Source organism: Lycium ferocissimum, chromosome 10 (assembly GCF_029784015.1).
Source record: "Lycium ferocissimum isolate CSIRO_LF1 chromosome 10, AGI_CSIRO_Lferr_CH_V1, whole genome shotgun sequence".
NCBI lineage: Eukaryota > Viridiplantae > Streptophyta > Magnoliopsida > Solanales > Solanaceae > Lycium > Lycium ferocissimum.
Window position 1 is genome coordinate 27,550,333 of NC_081351.1, and position 11,186 is coordinate 27,561,518.

The window sequence follows — 11,186 nt, forward strand, 5'->3', positions numbered from 1 at the left end:
ACTCTGCCCACCAAAATTTAGATGAATAGAAAAAATCATACACTGTAATATAAATGGTGACTTTGAATGTGAAACCAATCATGTGTTTTTTTTTTTTCAAAATTTTGAAAATTTAGTAAAAAAAAATCTTTGACTTTTTATAAAAGGTAAAAAGGGTAGTCAAATTTGGCCCTCTACTATTCGAAAGGGTTTAAATTTGTTTTGCTTATACCATCCAAACAAAAATACCCCTGACATTACCTAAAGGTCCAAAAATAACTTTCTCCACAAGCGGTCATCCTACATAGAAAAACAAACGCTGTGACGAATTTTTCAAGTGGATTCAACCGACGTGCGGCGTGGAAATTTATATGTCTCTTATTCAATTATCTTTTCCCTTCATTTGGGTCAAATTGACCCTTCTACTAATGGACTTGGAGCAACCACCTCAGTTTCCTCACCCACCTATTTCCTTCTCCCCATTTGCGGTTTAATTTGGACAATTACATGTAAATATGATGATAAACATCATTCATTATTTTCCTCCGAAAGAAACTGAGACTACATATATATAACTAATTCCTAAAGGAGTGTAGATGTTCATAGGACGATACAATGCAACCGAAAAAGCTTTACAAAAATGCAAATGTGTCTAAATTAATATTGATATGACAGGTAAATTTACAGATAAAAAAGGGACCAAAGCCCTAAACTTGATTATGCAAAGGAGACAAAGTTCACATGCAGAACAGGAATAATTTGGATGATATCATGTCGAACCAAATATATATCGGAAACAAGTCACTTCCAAATCTTTTGACATTTTTAGAAGCTGTCCTTCCCATTCTTTCATGTCTTTTAATTTTATACTTTCCTTTTACAGTAGATGTTCAACTCATTTCTTATTTCTATTCTCTATATAAATAAACTACATATATACTGAAGTCTGTATGCTGCCCTCCCCAATTCAATTTGAAACGTACAATTATGTGATACCATGGCAACAACTAAGTTTTTTGAATGTAGTCGTCGTTGACTCATGGTACTTCCACTTTTTCATATATATCCGAATAATAATAACTTGTACCATCAATTTTTCGTTCTTTCTTTTAAAAAAATAAAAAATAAAAAATAAATAAATTAAGCTAGATAGCATATTCATCAGATGCGGGACTTGTTGAGAACAGAAGTAGCAGAAACAATAAGTCCTACAATCTAACTGAGAGAGAGAATACACGTCATTTGGTGATCGAGTGATAAACGAGAAAAATGCTATTGCATTATCTAACTGAGAGAGAGAGAATACACGTCATTTGGTGATCAAGTGATAAACGAGAAAAATGCTATTGCATTATCTCCTAATTAAGATTCACTCTACAAAGAAAAGAAAAAAAGATTCACTCTGCATGAAAGGCCGGGTAGATTTGTAACTTAGAACGAAGCTGAAGTTTTTGGGTAATGTGTGCTACTTTCAATGACACATACGTGCATGCATAGGGATAATTGATTGAAGAAATTTTGCAAATGCATAAGATTAGTTCCACAGTCTGTGTGACAGATGACGGGACTCTTCATATGGTCTTGAGAAATCATTACCTCGTGAACTAACTTTTAGGGATTGAGTTTGATCCAAGGTCTATTTTTTGTAATATGGTATGCCCAGTTCAATTCGTGATTTATGTAATGCAAGTGTATATATGTGACTTTTGGTCCTTAAATTTAGGGTCGACTCAATTAGTCAGTTGCTTCATATTCTTCTCTAAAGTTATAACGTTTGATCAGAATTGAATGCTAGCTGGCCAAGGTCTAAATGATAGGCAAAGAGGGAGCCACCAGTGTAGGGAGGGTGGGTAACTATGTTGGTCACACACACACACATATATATATATATATATATATTTTTTTTTTAATGCTAACAATGGCCAATATGTTCGTATAGTACGTTATTCCAATGAGGCTTTTCTTACGGATATATATTATGACTATGCCTAATTACTGCTCATTGCTAGCTACCCCTTAAAAATATCTTAACCTCTCTTTGACACACACACACACACACACAAAAATAAAAAAAAAATAAAAAAAAATACTAATCAAACTATTTTTCTTGTCTTCAAATGATTAACGCACTCGATCTGTCTATCTCCATAAGAATTGTTCAAGTTTGTTGCATTCAAACATTCGACAAAACACATACAGCAAAGTTTCAAGTGTTTATGCATTAATGGATCGTCCACGTTCTTTCCTTTTTAGTCTACTTTCTTTTACCGACTCATATGTAGTTGGTCTTTTTATATGATTTTGACAATTCTCACGGTATGAGCTAGCGTTTAGAGTTGAGTTAGGCTCAAAAATCTTTCTTGATTTATCTGATGTTGGGCTATATTATATTATCCACGCTCCAGTTGATAGGTCCAACGACAGACAACGGTGTTAAATTTCATATCTGCTTCTTAGGGATCGGATGGTCACTTTATATAGTCTTGGACAATAATCATGACCTAGTTTTCAGGTTGAATTAGGCTCAATATTCATTTCTTTATCAATCCATGATCCTTTAGCTAAATAACTCAACATTCAACCCAGTGCACCGTTCAGCCTTTTAGAGCATGGGTACGGTGTCAGGCAATAATATTATCAATTCTAGAAAATATGTACATAAAATACTTAATTTGTCGGAATGATCACAGGTTCACGTGCCCCAAATTTTTTATTTAAATTCGCTCATGCCCGTAAAGTATTATTCATGGTCCCGTTTGTAAACCTGGAAGTGCGGGGGTGTTGACCCATATCAGCTCTTTAAAAATGTGATGGTTTATTCAATCCTTAGCCCATGAGCTTGCTTTTAAGTTGAGTTAGACACGAAAAATATTTCTTTATCATTCGACGGTCAGTTACTCGTGTTTATGAAACAAACAATTCTTTTAAGTAAAAAATAGAAATTAAAGTCAAAATACATACTTACTTAACTTTGATTAAGCGTAACATCTGTATAAATGACTTAAAACATCTGGACATATAACTTCTTTTCCTACACTTGTCTTTTAATTCCCAAGTCGATACTAGCTAATTGGTGGTGCAATTTAGAAGTACCATATATGTTTGTTGATGCTTCCATGGCCATTTCAGAACACTGTGCTTAACTGTTAACCGACAAATGAGATAAAATGTGACGGGGAAAATGAAACACCGCCCGCGACAAATTATGAAAAAAAATAAAAAAAAAAGAGTTCTGGACAGGTATTAACAATTCTTTCAATGTATTATGTCCTGTCATTATAGATGATTCGCTTAAAGAGATTATGGATTTAACTGAAGTTGATTGATTGGGAGATTAATTTTTAACTAAAAATGGAAAGAAAAGAAAAAATAATAATTATTCATCACTCTTTTTATTCAAATTTGACCTGTACCACTGATATTTTGAATAGTTTGGCGTGAAAACGAGCTCCATCAAAAATAAGATTTATACTATCAGGTCACCAAAAAATGGATTGGGTTCCTCTCCATTTCCCTTCTCTCCATTTTCCCCAAGTTCTACTTTAGGTTAGAGACACATGACATGGGTTAGAATTAATGACTAAGATTTAATTATTAAAAAAAAGCCCTAACCATAGTTTATATAATTAATAACTTATCCATAATATATATTAAAATACTTTCTCTCTCTTCCTATTTAATATTCCATCTTTTTTTCAATCATTATAACTCTTTAATGGTGATATTTTTCATAATATAGACAACTCTTTCAGAAATATACAATTACCAATTGAATAATGGGGTCTATATTATGTGAATTAGTAAGCATCATAATTGAAAAAATGAAAAATATCACCAATTGAATAATGGGTCTATTAGGGGGGAAAAATTAAGTGGCAAAAAATAATCGGGTAAATTAGAAAATATATTTTCTTGGGTAGGAAAAATAAATAGGAGAGAGAGAGAAAAATATTCTAATATATTTATGGATAGTTGAGTATTAATTATTTAATCATGGTTAGGGCCTTGTTTTAGTCAATTAAATATTAGTCATTAATTCTAATAATACCATGTTCTAATCCAAGATAGAACTTGGGAAAATGGAAGGGAAAATGGAGAGAAGCTCAATCCCCAAAAAATTAATATTACAGCCAATCCTTCATCCTTTAACAGTTTAACCCAAACAATCCGCGCACCCCCGCCCCCCCCCCCCCCCGCCCACCAACACCACAACCCCCCATTCTGTCAAGTTTTTATATGGCCTAGTTTCAACTGTTAATTAGTAGGGTGAACGAGCTTGAAGTTAGAAACAGAACTCAAAAGGGACAAAAAAAAAAAAAAAAAAAAAAAAAACAATAATAATTGTGCATCATCAATTTCAAGCAAAGTAGGATCAGTTTATGAATCCGTACCGTTTATGCCGCTCTATTTAAATTTCTTCAACAGAATACTATAAAAGTTAATTTCTCCAACATTTGAAATTCACTACGTTTTCCATTGACTTATAAAATCTCGAGCAAGATTAAAACGCTCCTCATACACTAATAGACCTGCAACCAAAACTTAATCATTCTAACTAATTTATATCATATATATACAGATTTATTTCTTCCATTATAGTACATTTTTCACTAGGTTTACATGAATTTTACGAAATTGTATATAGATATTTCAAAATAGTAGCATTCGACGTGAAAAGAAATTGATACATCCAAAATAGGTGGCTTCATATTATTTTCTGAAGTGATTAATGTTAGAGAGGCCCCGTACTAATGTTGGGAGGGTCGGTAACTATGTAGGTCACTTATTGTCCAGTCTTAAAATGATTATGGCACTTAATATGCCTATTTCCATAAGGTTTCTACATTCTATTGCATTCACACCTTCGACAAAATGCATACTTATAGACTTTCCAGTTATCATGCATATGTGGATCCACGTAGTCTTCTTAATTCAAACTTATACCAACGATTTTGTATCGTAGACATCAACTTATTTTGAGAATTATTTCTTATCGAATGTACTTTGGAAAATTGCCAAAAAGAAAGTTCTTACTACTTTTAGTTTAGCAAATATGAATTTTTGATATAGGTAGTCTTGTCCTATAAATTCAAAGGCACTTATTTTTAGGAGAAATTACTTTTTAGGCTTTTGCAAATTAAAAGCTAAAATCTGCTTCTTCTATTGCTCAAAACCACTTATTTTTTCACCAAAAACTTGGCCAACCACATTCGTTCTCTAAAACAAGTAACTGTCAATCTTCATACGATACTATTGAAATTGCATGATCGAGAAAAAAAGAATTATATGTCTTCTACTATCAATTAATTCAATACTCCTTTCGTTTTAATTAATATATGTCCTACTTGGGTTAGACGTGGCTATTTAGATAAGATTTTAAATTTTAATACATATTAGATGATAGTAGATCCAGAATTATGTTGACTCTTTGAAGAGTTGTTTACAGAACAAAAGTAAGCCCTAACATATCTATTTTGTATAGTAGACTTACGAAGAAGCATCGACAAGTCTAGAGTAAAAAATTCTTCTTTTTAGAAAAATGAACACAATGTTAAGATAATGCACGATAGAAAAGAAGACAGTTAATTTGGATTAGTAGCTAACTGCGAGGATTCATGTAGAATAAAATATGTGGGAGACAAGTCAACTCCAAATCTTTTAAGTATATTTTTAGAAGTTGTCGGACCCCAATCCTCCATGCATGTCTTTTATAGCTTTCTTATTACAGTAAGATCTACAATTAATTCCTGTTTCTATTTTCGATATAAAAATTACTGTATGTTGCCATCCCCAGTTCAATTTGAAAGGTACAAATGTGTAAAGTCGTGGTAGCAACTTAGCTTTCATACTGTATTTGTTGAACACTATTACTTTCACTGCTTCACTAGTTATACCCTAGTGATTTGTTTCAATTTCTCCTCCTTTTATTTTTGGATGCCAACAATCACTACAACAAAATATGCTTTTTAGCGGCAATTAATTTGCAATAACTTAATTTCCACTAATTATATTCTAAAATCAATTACTACCGGCAATACTAAACTTTAGCCCTAACAATAAATGCCACTAAAGGCTTTAGCGACCTTGGATTTAATGGCATTAACCAATTGCGGATAAGTGTTTTTGTGGCAATAAATATTGCCGCTAAAAGGAAAATATATTGCCACTAAAAGCCTCATTTGGTGTAGTGAATATATACACATATACAATCATAGTTATTGATTGATAACACATCCATAGACCTGTAAACTTAACTCTTTTATTTATACAAATTTAACTCATATTTTTAAAAGGCAAAAATGGTCACATTTTCCTTCGAATAATAGTTGGAATAAGATCTAACCTTAGCTTGACGATACGAAAGCAGGCAAGATTTACCCTTATTGACTAACATTAGAAGCATAATCTCTAATAACACCGGTTGATGCCACATGTTCAACCGGTAAGCCTTTTTTATAAGGGAAAATGGTTAAATTTGCCTAGTTGCCATTGTATATTCATGTGACTAGCTTGAAGCTAGAATAATTACTCGAAAAAGAGAGATGTACAAGAGCAATATGACTCAATAAGCAAGTTTGACTTCGTCATATGTGTTGTCCATATCCCTCTATTTAAGACAATCTTAATCTGTTTTAAACAAAAATGGTCAATTGAAACTAGAGGTACAGTTCTCCACATTTTCTATTGGCATATAAGTTTTTACAAGACAAAAACTTAATCTAAGCAAATTAGTATAACCTATATAAATCCTTGGGCAAGGCTCGAGCTACTTTTCGTCATGTCTACTTGGATTCTAAGAGATTGCAGGTCTTTCAAGATAATTTTTTTTAAGTGAAAAATAAAAAGAAATGCATGTTTGTTAGTGTTGGAGTCCTCGAAGCAACAGCTTATATGGATAGGTGGCTTCATAGTCTTCTCAAAAGTTTTTAACGTTCGACAGGTAGCAAAGGTCCTAATGTTGGGAGGGTGGGTAACTATGTAGGTCACAGATATGTTACTCTTTTAATAGTAAAAGCCAATATTGTCATCAAAATAGTACGTCTAAGTGGCTTTGTTCTAAAACATTGCGACCTATCCAACAAACCTACATATATTACTTTTTATAATTTCTTTACCTTTTGCCCGAAAATTTTCAGAATATTGTCTAGACTCTCAATGATTAAGATACTTGATATGTCTATTTCCATATATATTATATATATATATATATATATATATATATATATATATATATATAATTTTGTTGCATTCAGGCATGCGACAAAACACATACTGCATGCTTTCAACTATTAATCATTCTTATCCATTTTATGCTAGAATTATGCGAAAGTCTTCATATTTTGAAGAACTTGGCATTCCTTAGAACTGAGGAGGAACAGAGATTTGAATTTTATGGGTTTTATATTCTAGGATACCGATATGAGGTATTAGTAATTAGCCGGGGTTCTAAATTTAATTTAGTACATGCTTAATGGATTTCTTAATAAAAATGAGTTTATCTTAAAGCTATTGGGTTCAACTGAACTTATACGTAACCTTCAAGTTTCGTCCCTGACTTAAAATAAAAGTGTTGGAAATCTTACGGAAAATACTTCATCACGAACACTTGTAGGGACTTCTCTTCATCACGAACACTTGTAATGACTTCTCTTCAACACGAACACTTGTAGGAACTTCTTCTAAGCTTGAGGAAAATACTTGATCACGAACAATTGTAGAGAATTCTTCGTAGCTTGAGGCATGCCAATGGCACTGTCCTTAAGGATATTTCACCCGGTATGGGTGTATCCCCCAGGATTCAACAAGCTCTTCTAGTACAAAACTAGGAGCCAGAATCTAACAAAGATTTCTCTTATACAAACCCAGCAATACAAAATATATAATAAAGTGTTATCCTAAAAAAATTATATATCTTCAACATGAAACAAGAAGATTATATAGGGAATCAAAACCAACCAAGACTAATAACTCCAACGGTCTAAAGACCATTCATGGCTGAATTGTATTCATTAGCCATTAAGGCTATATTAATATAATATTATTAATAATAAATAGGAGTAAAGATTTATGACAATGGTCAAATACCATTTGCCAAACTAAGGAAAGGAAACGGCCAATAGTAGTCATTCAATGGCCATATTCAATTTGCATAAAACACATTAATATGATAAAATAATGACTCATTAATATATAACAAAATAATGGATTAAAATCTTCTTTTTGAGATATTAAACTCAATTTTTCACAACAATCCCCCACTATCTCAAAAAGAATAAAAAGAAATAGAATGAAATAGGACGTTTTGCTGGGTTTTCACATATGAGTACAATGCGTCGAATCTGGTGTCTCGTAGACTATGAACCAGACCTAGATAAAATAAGATTAAACTTACAGAACAATCGGTGAAGTATAACACTTCTATGAACCAAAAATTCTTTTGTAAGCCCATTGTCTTATTCTATCACATCATACTCGCACAATCTTTGTCGTTATCGCGGTTTTGCGCTAAGAGGCCATGCGCGTGTCCTGGTATTCATGAGTGCTCTAGAAATCCGTCACAATTTCATAGAAGCGGCACCACTCCACACTCATATAGGTCACCCATCAAGTGTATTACGCAAAGCAATACACCACCTATAAAGGATATGGTAATGAATTAAGAGTTTATAGCTCAACCTCACTTTGCCTTGCAAATTTGCACTATATTCACACACCATAGGAAGAGACATAATTTAATAGTGCACTTTGATCAACTAATGACTTGTTATTACCCATATGAACCTAATTCATGGGATCTCCAATCACATAGGTTGGGTTACCATCATTGTTAATCTTCTCAAATGACAAAAGTCTCATTCCCCTCGATGTTTCTTTTAGTCTTGTGAATCGGCCAAATTCACCTCAGACTTCACACAATTATAAAAACTATCACATCTCACAATAGCGCTATTAAGAAATTATTTTCTCACACAACTAATGTTGTTTGGCAACCACAATATATACATGTTGGTTTTATCCCAACCTCAATACTCACTAAGAAGCATCTTAACCTCATCACTAGCCAACTTCAAACCATAAACTCATATTTCATTATGGTTTACTTGGCTTATTTTCATATTGATTATTACACCCCCACAAAGGGTAAACACATACTCATTAGTGGATTTTGAGATCCACTTAGCATCATTGTATCCTCTCTAATACATCAAATATTAATTCACTATAACACTTATCCATCAATTGGTTCTTTTCAAAACCATGTACCGAGAAAAGAAATAACACCATACTTTTTTTTTTTCCAAAACATTTTGAATAACAAGACCAATCAAATATTATCACTTTTAAACCATTCTCTCAAAACAACTCTAGTAAGATATCATGACCCCCATAATTTCAAAATTTCAAAGTAAGGACTTTCATGATTCATAACACCATAACCCCCACATTTTCAAAGTGTTTAAGATAGGGGAACAATAGTTTCATAACCTCACAAGTAGTATTATTAATTCTCTCATAAAATATTTCATCTTATAAATAACAAGCTAATAATATAACTCACCCAAATAGCTATACTCACAATATGTCATCATCAAAAAATATTTTTAAGAAAAAAAAATATGAGAAAAATAAGTATCGATATTAAAAGTATTTTTTAAAAAATAGTAAGCACATAATTCCAATACTTATTGTCCACAATTTGGAAACAACCTCATCATCTTCAAATAGAGTATTCACTCCAATGATAACACCAATATTTTTCAAAAGTAGTTTTAAGAAGATTTTTTTTTTTTTTTTTAATTCTAAGAACTTGAATAGTTCTTGAATCACCAACATAAGTAAATCATTTTTCTTCTTCAACTTGAGTGTAGAACTCAAATTTAACTTTACTTGCACAAATATGATTAATAGTATCAAAGTCATCTAACACCCAATATCTTATATTAGCCACAAGATTCGCTCGAGAAATGATCACAATAAATATATCATCCGCTTAACCAAAATCATTTTTAATTAGCGGGATTATCATTCTCCGAATCTTCTCTACATTGATGAACATGATGACATAGTTCGTCACACACAAAATAATAATTATCTCCATCAAAACCTTCTTTAACCAAAGTAAAATTTTCACATAAATATCTCACATTTGTAGGAAAAGAAATTTGTCATAATTCAACATTTCTTCATCCAAATCATCAAGCAAGATAATTTTAAAGCCTAAATTAAATTTATCAAATCTCTTCAATGTGCAAAGAACACAACTTATACAAACACAGATCTCAAAGATAGGTCTCAGGTTCTTGCACCATAATTAATCTATGAAGATAAGCATCAATTTCAAGCCAACTTTTCAAAAATTATCACAACATATAGATGCATGTTATTATACATATCTTTGCACTCATCTTACCACCTCAAATATAGATTATCCACAAATATACAAATGGCTTGGACATTATTTAAGAGCTACCTAAAATAATATAACAACAACACAAATTCATCACAAACCCAAAAACCAATTCATTGTATTCGGCATTTTGTTGACCCGAAATGACTAAGACAAAAAAAAATGATTAATTTGAGTCTACATTATCCAATATAAAAATGTTCACCACAAAATCTCAAACTTGTAGAACATCATTATAAACCCACTTATAATTTTTACACTAGAAATGTTTCCCCACAACTCAATATTAAATCTTAGAGAAGATAATCACTAAAACTACTATCCAAGCACAACTTAAAAGTCTCAAATAAAAGTATAAATTAATCATATCAAAATCATTAATACTTTACTTTTAGATCATATATTTTCCATTATACTATAATTCATAAATATACCCGTAACTTAGCTTGATTGTACTAAGTTATTTTCTTTTAATTTTCCGTAAGAACATAGCATGAAATATCCTTAAGATTGTTGGAAATCTTACTTAAAATACTTCATCACGAACAACAAGTGACTTCTCTTCATCAACGAACACTTGTAATGACTTCTCTTCAACACGAACACTCGAGGAACTTTTCAAGCTTGGAAAAATACTTGATCACGAACAATTGTAGAGAATTCTTCGTAGCGAGGTATGCCAATGGCACTTTATCCTTAAGGATATTTCACCCGTATGTGTATCCCCCAGATTCAACAAGCTCTTCTAGTACAAAACTAGGGAGCCGAATTCAATAAAGATTTCTCTTATACAAACCCG